Source organism: Leptonychotes weddellii, chromosome 12, assembly GCF_054177405.1.
Source record: "Leptonychotes weddellii isolate Sample4059 chromosome 12, ASM5417740v2, whole genome shotgun sequence".
Lineage (NCBI taxonomy): Eukaryota > Metazoa > Chordata > Mammalia > Carnivora > Phocidae > Leptonychotes > Leptonychotes weddellii.
Window position 1 is genome coordinate 24,990,476 of NC_138380.1, and position 14,220 is coordinate 25,004,695.

The window sequence follows — 14,220 nt, forward strand, 5'->3', positions numbered from 1 at the left end:
AATTTCTCTAGAGCAGATCAATGCAATTGAAATTGCTCGGTTCCAGAGTATGGACATCTCCAATTTTACTAGGTATTGCCTAGTTGTCTTTCAGTAGTGATCATATTCATTTATACTCCGAGTATGACAGCAAGGTACAGGAGTTCTCATTTGCCCACATCCTTCTCAACATTTGTTGTTAAACATTTCAATTCTTGCCATTCTCATAGGAATTTTATCTTGATATTGCTTTTAACATTTTTCTAATATTTTCTGAGGTTGAGCATTTTTCCATATATTTATTAGCCAGCCCTTGGAATTTCATGTTCTTTGAATTGTCTATAAATTGGGTTTCCCTAACCTTCTGTTATTTCTTTTTATTGGTTTATAGTAATTCTTTACTTTAGATAACAGTCCTCATGCTGGTTGGCAGGTTGTTGCGGCTACTGCGGTGGTTGTTCTTATTGATGTTGTTTTTCATGATGGATTACCGTTGAACCAAATTGTTCATTTTAACATAGTAAAACTTATGTGTTTTTTCCTTTATTATTTTGTGTTTTTTGTCTTTTTTGCCCTTTATGAATATACTCTATACACTCACTTAAGAAACACGTCCCTGCCCCCCCAGTATCATAAAGCTATTTTCTTATGTTTTGCAGCAATGTTCATATAAAAATTAGTTTATAAGTTTTCTTTCTTTGTCTTTGCCCAACTATATTATCAAGGTTACAATATTCTTATCATGTAAGTTAAGTATCTTTCCCACTTTTTCAATTCCCTGGAGTTACTTATATTAGATACAGATTATCTTTCTTCTGAGACTCGAGAAAAATTGGCTATATAAATACCTAGAATTTTCCCACAAAATTTTGCTATGAAAGTTCTCATATAGCCAAGTTGAAGGAATTTTAGTGAAGGTCCTTCTACCTACTACCTAGATTCTACCACTAACATTTTACTCTACGTTTATCACGTATCTGTCCATCTCGCCATCCCTCTACCCAACTAGATTTTTGGTTAGTAAATTGATGTGATTCTGCTTCGATGTTATAAATCAATTCATATTTTAAAAATTTTGTTATGAATGACTTTCACCTTAGTTTTCAATATTATTGGAATAAAATTTTCAATATGATCCTGTTATTTTGTCTATTTTTTTTTTTTTTTAAAGATTTTATTTATTTATTTGAGAGAGAGAATGAGAGAAAGCACATGAGAGGGGGGAGGGTCAGAGGGAGAAGCAGACTCCCTGCTGAGCAGGGAGCCCGATGCGGGACTCGATCCCGGGACTCCAGGATCATGACCTGAGCCGAAGGCAGTCGCCCAACCAACTGAGCCACCCAGGCGCCCTATTTTGTCTATTTGTAACTGTGTCCATCTCTCTATTATTTTTTTTACAAATTGATCATGAACTATTTCATAAAACATCTCAATAAACTACAACAAATAGATTTTAGACAATGCTTCATTACCACAATGTAATAAAATTAGTAGCTAATGACCAAAAGATAGTTCAAAATAACCCCATATGTTTAGAAGTCTTAAAAACATCTCTAATAAATGGTAATACAGTGTGAACCGTATGTTATGTTGTTGTGTTTGTTACATATGTTCTAGATGTTACTAGCCAATAACATCTCTACGCTGTCAGCATTTATTGCTACCAACTGATTTGTGGTTATATTTAATATGCGTTTTCTTTTGTACTGCATTTGTTCAGATCCTGTTTTATGTGCTTTAATAAGATCCTACAGTCTTATTTTTATAGGTCCCATGCTGATTTTATGTTACTGATGTTATCATCAGAACAAATACTTTTTCCCTGAGCTACTTTTCCTGTGGAATTCTACACGATGTTCAGCTGATTCACTGTAATCAGTACATGCTTCGCGTCACTTATTTCAACATGGCTAAAAGCTGTGATCTCATCTGTTCTTGCTAGAAGATGGCATGTGTCACTGATTTTCCTTACTCAGATTTCTGTTCCTATCCAGATTACTTAGTCTTTTCCTGACTCGGAAAAGCGGTTGCTTGAAGAACATTTGCTGGACACAACGAATGACAATTGTGCACTCGCTGTTCCTGGTCCTGGTATCTCCAGGTTTCCCCCCAGATATTTCCCCCTGATGTTCAGAGTCAGTCCCATGAGGACTTCTGGACTAGACCACCGCACCTACACTTCCTTCACTCAGCTAGTCACAAGGCACTTATTAGACTCGAAGCTGTCTTGGGGCCCAGCATTAATAAAAAGAGTAGCTCACCCATTTTACGGTACAGCAGGCACGGTTCTGGGGGATTTCCATGTGCTTACTCACATATTTTGGATGCAGAGATTTTATTTCACAGGGGTCATAAAAACATTTTTAACCTTCCTACAGTGAGATATATTTGATGTTTGCCTCACCAGTTTGTTAAAGGTGGAAAAATTAATTTAATTCAGATTCAGCGGCAGCAAGATTAGTGATAAACAAGTTTTCAGCATTTTCCTCTTGCCCTTATGGTTAAGATTAAGATTGCCACTACAGATTAGATTAGCATAATTTCAGTTATTATTTGCATAACCTATGGAAAAATATGCAAAGGCAGCCAAACATAATTTATTATTTGGCCTTTAATACTCTTATTAAAGTCTCACCAGTGACTGTAGAAGGTTATAAATGATCCTCGCAGGATTTTTTTTTATTATTTTTTTCCTTCTTCATTCATTTGGTGTTATTTACTAAAGCTACACTCAGTGCCTTTGCATGCTTCTCTAATGGTTTTTGTTTGTGTTCAAATAGATAAGGGAAAGTACATATACAATCCCCAGGCCCTCTATGGAGGGAGGATCTGACCTTGGGTTTTCCTGGGTGCTGAGCCACTTCCTAATGTTGGTGACTGCATGCTTGCACTTCCTTTGTTAGCTGCATGATGTATCTGTGGGTTGCAGAGCCAAGGGATTCAGGGTTTTCATTCCCTTTTGAGTCAAATTCTTTAGGCTTGCTCTTAGTCTTCTCGATTCTGGGCAAAAACTCCTCCTTCTAATCACTATGGAGGTAAGTGTTTGCCCCGAGCCAGGCTCTGCCCCACTTCCCATTCCTTACAGCATAGGGAAGAGGACAGGGGCACTTCTGCCAAACTTCCTGAGGGAAGGAAGGAAAACAGACAAACAAAACATGCAGCCCTTTCATGTGCATTCTCATCTCTTCTTCTGGGAGATTCTGATTTCTGTTACACACTGGCTCAATGGGGAGAACTAGTTTACTCATTGGTCTTTGAATGTCTTTCCATCTCCCTGCAGTATTTATCAGGGTTTCTCAACAACGTTAACTACCGACACTGAAGTCCAGGTAAGTCTGTTATGGGAGGAGCTGTCCCAGGCACTGTAGAATGCATAGCGGCTTTCCCGGCCTCTACCTTCCAGATGCCAGGAGCAGACGTCCTCCGTTTGTGACAACCATAGTTATCTCTGGACTGTGTCAAATATCTCCTGGGGGGCAGAATTACCCCAGTTAAGGACCACTAATCTATATTATATTTAACTGTAATTATAGATACTATTAATCTAACTTACAGAAGATAAATAATTACAGAAAACAAGGGTGGCTATTGTAACAAAATACATTTTAAAATTTTACATTTAAAAAAGCAAGTAGAATATGTTTTTTAAGTTGATCAGATTGACAAAAATATTAAATAATTCAGTAGATGGGAATAATGTTAAAATGACCAAGAGCATTGCATTGGAGCCCACCAGGACTTAACAGCTAGCGGTCAGGCGTCTATCCTGTAGTGACTGAGAAGCAGTCCTCCTGTTTTCCTTCAGCGATATTGGAATGGGTCCTCTGCTCTAGAAACTGGGCAGAGGACTGGGGTTACAGGAATGAAAATGAAACAAAACAGTCCTTGTCTTCAAACATTGTTTGACAAATATCGTTTTTCTGAAGATATAATCTTAATAAATTCAAGGAATCTAGATAGTATGAAGTTGAATGAAAGTTTAATTCTAAATTTTGTCATTTTCTCAATTTTTGCCAAACTACTTTTGCCAGTGTCAATAAAATAAAATTTCACTAATTTTTGTCAGTGAGAGAAAGATCATTGTGAATTGCCAAAAACTATTTAATAAATCTTTTTTGTATTTTCTATTGTTATTCAAATTAAATTAACTAAAACTTTGCCATAATAATTTTAGGAATCTGTTTTCATGACTAGGTAAACATGACTTTAAATTGGCTTGTCGTTTGTTTATGTTCATACGTCCTTCTTCAGAACATATATATCCCTTAACAATATATATTCAAAATATAACATGATAACATATTTCATTAGTTTATAATGAATGTAGAAAATATCTTTGTAAGACTAGTCTGTGAAGTATTTGCCTTTCCTCCACTAATAAACATTGAGATCGTTTGCAATGTTTTGTTATTACAGTTGGGTGATGAGCATTAAGTAAGGCACATGATGTGATGAGCACTGGGTGTTATACCAACTGATAAATTATTGAACACTACATCTGAAACTAATGATGTACTATATGTTGGCTAATTGAATTTAAATAAAAAATTTAAAAAAATAAAATCCTCACCTCAGCTTTCAAAAAAAAGTTTAAACAAAACAAACAAAAGATACTGCAATGAAAAGCCTTCTTCATGCCCCCTTGTGCGCTTAATTGCCTTTTCATATATTTTCCCATTTATTTTTCTATTGAGTTGTTTGGCTTCTATTTATTAAACTGTAGAATTTCTTTATACATTCTTGCTTGTAATCCTTTGACACTTAGAGTTGCATATATCTTATCCTGATGAATGACCATCTTTTGCCTTTGTTTATTTTGTTTTTTTAATCAAGTTGAAGATTTTAGATTTAAACCCTCATTAAATTAGCTTTTAATCCTTATTAATTTTTACCAAATTAATGTTTCCTTTGTGTTTTATTCTATATGTATCTTATGTGAGAAAAGCCTTCTCTACTCCACTTATAAAGTTATTCCCTATAATTTCTTTTAAAATATTTGTTTTGCTTTTAACATTTGTTTTTAATCCATTTAAAATGTATTTTTGTAAATACTGAGGATAAGCATCTATGTTTAAGTTTTCAGTACGAATAAACCTATTGCCCTGGTAATATAAGGTGAGAAGTCTAATATTTTCCCCATTGATTTATAAGACTGTCTTTTCACATGCCAAACTCCCTTAGAAGAATAATCCCTGTGTGGGGACTTTAATCTCTTTTATTTACCCATTGGTCCCAGGTTTTTTTTAAATAAAGTTTTAATACAGTTTTTAAATAAGATTTATTTTTGGAATAATTTTGGATTTACAAGAAAACTTCAAAGACATTATAATATTTATGTTGTGCACCCAAGGTCCCCTATTATTGACACCTTAATTAGTATGGTATGTTACAATTAATGAACCAATATTGGTACATTATTATTAACTAAATTACATTCTTTAATCACATTTCCTAGTTTTACCTAATGTCCTGTTTCTGTTCCAGGATAAGACCACGTTAAGTTGTCATATCTCCTTAGGCTCACCTAACAATTTCTCAGACTTTCTTTGTTTTAACGATCTTGACAGTGTTGAGAGGTATTGGTCAGGTAGTTTATACAATGTCACTTTATTGGGATTTGTCTAATGTTTTTTTCTCATTATTAGACTGGGCCTCTAGGTTTTTTGATCTGCTTGGGTGCCTGCCCTGCTCTCCCCAGAAAGCTTCATTATGTGAGTAATACAACTTTTCATACCCTCTTGGTGCTTGTGTGGCTTATTAGCCTGACACAGGAACTAAATTTGAGGAGGAGGGGAGACAGTCAATGCTGCTTCAGTAGGATGGCCATAACAGTTACATTGTTCATTAAAACAAATTAACATCTTTGAACTGAGGCCCTAAACTGTGTTCTAGTGAATGTTTACAGAGCAACTAAATATTCTTTTAAACTTCTCACCAGGATATCAATTATGAGCGTGTGGTGATAGATTTTGTGTTGCATCTGTCCGACTTTCCCCTGTGGCTCAACATGATCCTCTCTCCGAGATCATAGTCATTCTCTTATCTTTAAAAAAAAAAAAAAAGCTCTAAAGTTTTGCTTCTAATGTTTTGGTATTTAATATAGTTTTGAATTTATTTTGTGCTACTGTAAGGAAAAGATATAATTACATTTTCTATATAAATGACCAATTATTCTAATACTGTTTGTTGAATGCCCTTATCTTTCCCCACTGGTTTGAAAGCCTCTGTCATATAAAAACATTTCCCTATAAGTTTGTGCAATACCACCATAGACTTCAAGAAGGGGAGCCTCTAGCTTAGGGCCCATGCTTCAGAGGGTCTGCTGTGGTCCCCCTCCAGCCACATCCCTTCCTATGGTGAGAGGAGACAGCAAGGCAAGAGCCCATGTCACAGTTTTAAACCTAGCTAGTGATAGATAACCTGGATCCCAGAATTCCATGCCCAAACAACTCTGGGCCCACTTATATGACCTGCACAACATGCTTCCCCCAAGAGAGACCATACCACCATAAGCTTGAGGGCTGGCCAAGTGGATGCTGTGTTGGTGGATTCATGAAAAGAGCTTGGATGTATAGGCTAGGGTCCTGGTGTCCATACATAATGTGCATGAGACCTTTGGGAATGGGAAGAGAATAGGGTTAGGCTGAGATTCAGGAGCTGGAGTCTGAGGTCTGCTTCTCCTGTACCACCACATTCTGAGACAGAACTCCAGGAATCCAAGAATCATAAATTCAAATCTTGCCTTCCAAATATATATACATATAACTGTGTATATGTCAGATTAAAAAGATAAAATATATTTCACTTAATTGTTTGCTAGCTTAATTAAATGGCATACGGGTTTCCATTTGCAGTCTTGCACTAGATCCTACAAATGTTAAGGGGCATCTTGTGTTTGTGTATGTTTCTAGGTTCTTTATCTTGTTCCACTGGGCTGTCTATTCCTGTTTCAATAGCACCCTGCCTTAATTAATATAATAATTGATCAAAAGGGCAATTCCCCTGCCAATTTTGTTCAAAATTATCTAAGTCATTTTTGTCCTTTTTTCCTCCAATATAAATTTGGGGGATCAGCATATCAAGTTAAAAAAAAGTCTCCTTTAAGCAATCACCTTAAAAAAACTGTTTTATTCTCTTCTTAATTTAGAAGCTCCCTTTTAGCATAATTTATGAATTTTCTCATATTTTAACTCCCTGCCATTGGTTCTGTCTTAGCCTCTAAATCAGTCATTCTAGACCAGAGGTGATTTTTGTCCTCCAGGAGACATTTGATGATGTCTGGAGACATTTTTGGTTGTCACAACTGAAGTGAGGGGTGCCACTGGCATGTAATGGGTAGAGACCAGGGATGCTGCTAAATGTCCTACAATGCACAGGACAGCCCCCACAACAAATTGTCTGACACAAAATGTCAATAGTGCCAAGGTTGAGAACCCTGCTCCAGGTGACATAGGAACATGCAGACACATTATGATACATACATACACATTTGTGTACTTTAGAAGTGTGTGTACTTGTTTGCACATATGTGAGTATATTGTAATCAGTGCTTAGGTAACTACTTTCTCACCCACTGCCCTTCATCTGAGATTCGCAAAGCAATTTACCAACATTATCTTGTTAATCCTCATCCAGTGCTCTAGAAATACGTGACAACATGATTACACTTGTTTTATTAATTCAGAGACATAGATTAAGTGCCTTACCGGTGTACTTTACAAAAGAAAAACTATTGAAAAACATATTTCATGAAGTCCCCTGTTTCAGCTATTATGTGATAGTTGATAGTTTCATCCTTTCTTCTACTTATAAAAGTTGGATGACTTTTCTTCAGGCAACAATACACTTACTACTTTTCAACATGCTATTTAATTCTAAGTACCTAATTCTTAACATAGAAAGAAATCTAATTTTAATGCACATTTTAAAATTTTATCTAAGTGGGTAGAAATATTTTCACACTTGAAGAAAAAAATCTAAGGAAAACTTTTATAGAAAATTGTAATGGGGGAGCCTGGGTGGCTCAGTCAGTTAAGCGACTGCCTTCGGTTCAGGTCATGATCCTGGAGTCCCAGGATCGAGTCCCGCATCGGGCTCCCTGCTGAGCAGGGAGTCTGCTTCTCCCTCTGACCCTCTCCCCTCTCGTGCTCACTCTCTCTCTCTCTCAAATAAATAAAATCTTAAAAAAAAAAAAAAAGAAAATTGTAATGGGTTAGTGATTGAAAATCTGAGAAGAGCTAATGCTGTAAAGGAATTTACTAAACTAATGAGAAGCAGTGCCTTTAGGTTTTAGACTTCATTTGTAAGCTTAATATTTAAAAGCAAACTGATCTTCAGTAATTCTGAAGGGATTGTTACTAGACACATTGGTTCTTATGAAATCAGAAATCTGGATGTGGCTATAAAAGAATAGTTCATGCTGAAGGCACTGGTCATAGGGGCAAGTACATCTTCCTTGCTCCCATAGCTGGTGGAATTATACTTAAGTATGTGTGATGATTAATTTTATGTGTCAGCTTGGCTGGGCCATGGTGTCCAGATATGTGGTCAGACATTATTCTGGATAATTCTGTGATAATCATTGTTTTGGATGAGATTAGCATTTAAAATAGTAACTTAGAATAAAGCTGATTACCCTCCTTAATGTGGATGGGCCTCATCAGGAGAATTCCTGAGAACCATAGCCTGACCCCCTCCTAGCAAGAGGGAATTCTGCAGCAGATGGCCTGTGCACTTGAACTACAACATTGGCTCTTCCTGGATCTCCAGCAGATCTGGGGACTTGCCAGCCTCAATATTCATGAGTCAGTTCCTTAAAATAGGTACCTTTCCATACAAAGACACACACCCTATTGGTTCTGTTTCTCTAGAGAACTCTGAGTAATACAGTATGTAATGAAATTCTTTTTGTAAAAATTCTTTATTATGATCAACGATATGTGGGAAAATGGATTGAGAAATATATACTTTGAACTAAAAAGAATTATACACAGTATCAAGAGGCCAGTTGTGTTTTCTTTTATTTAGACAATCGGTTTACACACTTTTTCATCTTTTTCTACTCTCAAATCCCATCAATGTGCTGCGAGTAGTACAAACATACTGAGATAAATATCACATATCCAGTTCTCCTGTCCTTGAACGTATGGGAAACTAAATTTCCTAGGAGTTCTTGCACTTAGGCAGGCCAGTGGGACTGGTCTTGGCTAAAGAAATGTGAGTAGAAATGCCCTGTGTCACTTCCAGGTTGAGGCAGTAGAAATCTTGCCGTGCAATTCCCCCGTCTCCCCGCTCCCCTCCTACACCAAAACCCTGAAACCTGATGTTGAAATGTCGGTACCTCCCGTAACCAAAATCCTTGAGTGAGCCTGGGGACCAGAGCCAGCCTCTGCCTGGCTTCGATACAGAAATACACCTTTATTGTCTTTAACCACGGGAATTCCTGGCATAACCTAGTCTACCCTGACCAATATACATGGCAATGTTCCTTGCTGGTACTCCTTAAATACTGAGAGAAAAGTTGACTGCAACTATATCCTTTTGAAACATGGTCATATTCTCTAAAAGAATAATAAGGTGCATCCAGAATTAATACAACGTATCAAGAATTAATTAAGAAAGTTCTAAAATTAACACTACCGTGTTATCTGATACTTTGACTAAATTCAAATGTATTTAAATCAGTTTATGTTATATCAGTTTATGTCTCACAGTTTTTCTGACATTGTCCAAATCATCTCAATTCCCTGTACCACCGTTTCCTTGCTACGATGTTATAAAAATTAGGAAGATGACTAGTTTTTTAACATTGTGAGCTTCTCAGAGAAACGCATTTAACAAATAACAGCACAAGTTCTATTTGAGGCTAACATTCCAGGGCACATGCAAATCAAAGAATAGTGATCACATAATTTTAGACCCATTAATGTATCATAAGGAGATATAAATTGACATTATGTACCTGACTTAGTTCTCTCTTCTACTTCCTCACCTTCTAGAAGTGATGAAACATAGATATCACAATGTTTTTCTGGTTCCTGAGCTAGACTTCCCACCTACATGGCAGGAAGATTCGCTTCTCGGGAAAAAAAAAAAAGAAAAATACTTAAAGCTCAAACTTACCTCAACAGCAACAAGCACTGGGTCTTAGTCATTTGCCCTGCCAGAGTAAACTGCTTTTCAAATCTAAAAGTCATGAGGAGGGTACTGGATTGGCCTTACTTTCTGCGTGTAAGCCCTGGATCTAAAAGTTACTCTCTTGTGATGCTGTACTAGTCATTTAATCAACCTTACCCTCAATTTCCTCAATTCAAAAATACATTTATAAATATGTAGCTCATATAGGTATATCTAGTACTTAATAATTACTCAAAATTATTGATTGAATAAATACAAGAATGGATGGGTGGGTGGTAACTATGAAATTCATAGATTGAGATAATGCCTGTGAAAATATTTTCTAAATGATTAAGAGCTCTAACATATAAGGTATTATCAATAAAAAAGTGTTTTGAAAACATTATCTCTAATGTTTTATTAGATGAGAGTCTGCAACCTTGGGTTAACAATGTAGAATTCTTATGGATTCTGTAAGCACTTAGTGGACTCCTCAGAGCTTTGTAGCAACCTGAACAAAAGGGGACTTCCATGCTCCACTCCCACCCACCCCCCCATCTGTCCCTGGAAACACATGTTCACAACATGTTTGAACCTCATGCTGGAGTTGGAGTTTCTGCACCGGGAAGCTAAAGTTTGGCCTTTCTAGAAACGACTCAGAAGTAGTTTGACAGGGACCACAGTGGGGATGCCTTTATACCTCAACCTTCTATACTCATCTCTCAGAGAAGATAGGCTGTCAGGGAAGGGGGGGATATCCATTCCAATGGCACCCCTAGGGAAGAACTTTCTCCAAAACAATGAATAAATGTGAAAGACTTGTATTCATGGCCTTGAAGCGGTCCAGGAATTAGGTTTAATCTGCTATATGGTTTAGGGTATTGAAATCGCAGGAACCTCCAAAAGGTGAAGCAACTGCTTCAGACCAGATCTTCAAAGAAAGCCTCTGAGCTTAAGCTGCAGTACTTCAAACAGTTCCAGACTCTGACATCTAGGAGTTCTTCAAAAGATCAACTTGTGTCTGGTTCTGATTTGCTATTGATTTAGAGAAAATTATTTTCTTTGGGGCATCAAAGTTTGTTTTTGTCATAAGCAAGAGCCTCTCCTATCTCACTCCCCCCAGACCCAGCTCATTGCAGAATTCTCAAAGGATTTCATCACCAATAAAGACTGACTTTAACTCAGGAAATTTACTTAGAACTTTAGAGTATTAGGCAATTTGCTAGTTATCTGTGAGATCCATCTTTGACATAAAATAAAGCTATTAAATTTGCTATTATTTCTAAGAGAGTAGGACAGCCTAATTAGGTAATGACTGGTGATGACAATTATACCATCTTCATTTTTCCTTGTATGATTCTAAACTTCTCTCCTCTCCCCACACCACTGACATTATCACCACCACAATCAAACTCCTTTTTCATTGGTTTAATCATATTCTGCTGGGGATGGTTTATAAGACAAACAATAACAAAAAGTCTCAAGAAAAAGAAAGTTTAACATTTTCACAACTCCTTAGTTTTTAAAGAATTTCAAGGAGCTCCATTCATAATGGACAGCCACCAGATAGCTACAAATGGATGTAATCTTTCTAAGTCCAAAGATATTTTCCAAAAATAACACTCCTTAGGGTCACTACCTGAAGTCTGAAGCAATTAACATGAGGGCATAAAGCTCCTGGTGGTTTGTGGCTTTCTTTCTATGGTTCCTGATATTTGCTTTCAGGGGTTTCAGTAAGTCTAGACTGATTTCTTCTAAGTATGCAAGAATGCAGGTGTACCAACATAGCTCACTCGCTTGCTCTCTCTCTCTGCCTCCAACAATCCATAGGATATAGGGGGTATAAACACTCTTCCCTACTCCAGCCAATAACATTCCTGAAAGAAAACAATGAATTATTAACACCAGAGATTGTCAAACTACTTGTAATACAATAGTTACACAAATTATGAAATGTAATCTGTAGTTTTGTTCTGTTATTTTCATTAAGATCGAGTAGACAAAGTGGTAGAGACCTATCACTACATGCAAATAAATTCTTTTCTCATCCAGGCCTGTCCCTATCCTCCACAAAAACCCTTCTGGTCACACTAATTATATGAGGCAGCTTGTCAGGATAATAGAGGCTTTCATGCCCACCACAGATAATCACATTTGGGTGTCAAAGCAAAAATTCTACCAAAGTTAAATAAGTAAGGAAGATTTTATGCAAAGCTATTGCAACAGGAGAGCAAGGCCAGAACTGAGTTTGAGTTCATGTCTGTTGAAATAAAAAGCAGGAGAGTTTGTAAGCACTGCGGTGAGAGTGTGGAAGAGTGCTGGAGGACATTAGGAGGGAAGGTTGGCTAATGAGATGAGTGGAGTCACTGAGTTATTCCTGGGTTTGCGAATGTTTTTCTCTGTGATTAGGCCATCTGTGCTTGCTACTATACAACCATAGAACTTAAAAGTTAGCCTCCTATTCTCCCACAGAAACTGTAGCCCTATCCCCTTGATGATTACATTTTAAAGAAATAACTCCCAGCTCCAGGAGAAATACATTCCTGGGTTTAAAACTGGTAAAAGGCTTCTAAAAGGTTTATATCTCAAAGGGGTGGAGAAAGAATTTACATGTTTCCTAAAGCAGATGCTCTGAGAAAAGGGAGGTCAGGAGGCTGAAATCAGGAAGAAGTCTGTCTCAAGTCAGGCAAGCTGAGAGGAATGTTAAGGCTGTCTCGGTCATGGGTCCATTTTAGTTACTGCTGAACTAGAGTGTCTCCATATGACATTCTACAAAATAAAACTTGCAGAAAATGGACTTACTTTCACTGCATACAAGAAGGGTTAGCCACAGAATGGCCTCACTGGGAGAAGTTTCTCCTCTAAGTCAGATCTCCACATAAGTAATCATTGAAAACTACATGATGTCAGTATGTTTTTCCAGTATGTTCTTACTGACTATTGTAATCAAAACACAAAACTGATTTTCAAATGAAATCAAGTCACCATATGGTTCAAGTGACCTGAAGAAAGGCAGTTGCTTTCTGGGTACTTGCTTTACGCTCAGACGTGAAGGAGAAAAACTTTTCTTCTTTTTGATGATATACAATGATGGAACTGCTAGTTTGCTCCCCACTTCCAAACATCACAGAATGAGCTTTCTTACCAAAAACCAAGGACTTTGGTTTTCATTGCTACCTCAAACCCTCCCCAACTCCCACCCCTGGTACTTTTTGTTCTTTTGTTTGTTCATTTGGAAGTTGAGAAGCTTGCTTACCACCTTGCTCTTAGAATATAATTTGAGTTCTGTTTCTCTAGGCACCCAGAAGTCAGAAGACATCACATAAATAAAATTAACTGCATTTTGAACCAGGCTCTAAGCTGGTTAATGGAAACTGAGATGAATTGTTTCTGAATGGATATCAACGCTCATCCTTGCAATTGGAACACCTGTCCCGACAAATAAAAGAACTGTTGCTTAAAAAATAATTTTCTGTGTGTAAATCTCTGTGTATTTCTAATCATACTTATTGTCATATAAACAAAGTGCAAGTTAGAAAGGAGCTCACTTCCCAATAGTTGGATCTTCATTTCCTAACATTCATCCACAGTCTCTGCTGGGATTACTCACCCATACCTGTCTGTGCACGTTGTTCCCACTGTATGTTTGCCTCTCCCAGCAGCCATCACCTATTACCCAGCCTCTGGGCTAGAATATTGCCCTAACTGCTACTTCCCTAAGGTGCTTAGAGCCAACCACTCACAGATTGCTTTTTTCTAAGGGATGTGGTTTCTTAGAATTCATCTGTGTTTTCTTTGTTTCTTTTTCTAGCTTTATTGAGACAGAGGTGACTTACTGTATAAAAGGTGTACAACGTGATGACTTGATATATGTATATATTGTCAAATGATTACCACAATAAGATTAGTTAACACTTCCGTCACCTCCCGTATTTACCTTTGTGTGTGTGTGGTGAGAACATTTAAGATCTCCTCTCTCAGCAACTCTCAAGTATACAATACTGTATTGTTAACTATAGTCATCATGCTGCACCTTAGGTCACCAGAACTTATTTGTAAGTGAAAATTTGTACCCTTTGACTGATACCACCCCATTTCCCCCACACCCCATGTATTTCCTTATGC

The 14,220-nt window shown here is 37.1% G+C and overlaps 1 long non-coding RNA gene across 1 annotated transcript; it reads left to right on the forward strand.

Moving 5' to 3' along the window:
- The first annotated feature begins 1,548 nt into the window (after window positions 1–1,548).
- LOC115942776 (uncharacterized) lies at window positions 1,549–13,563 on the forward strand. Its single transcript, XR_004077356.2, has 2 exons — window positions 1,549–5,690; window positions 13,393–13,563. It is a non-coding gene; the product is annotated as an uncharacterized LOC115942776 (long non-coding RNA).
- The last annotated feature ends 657 nt before the right edge of the window (window positions 13,564–14,220 follow it).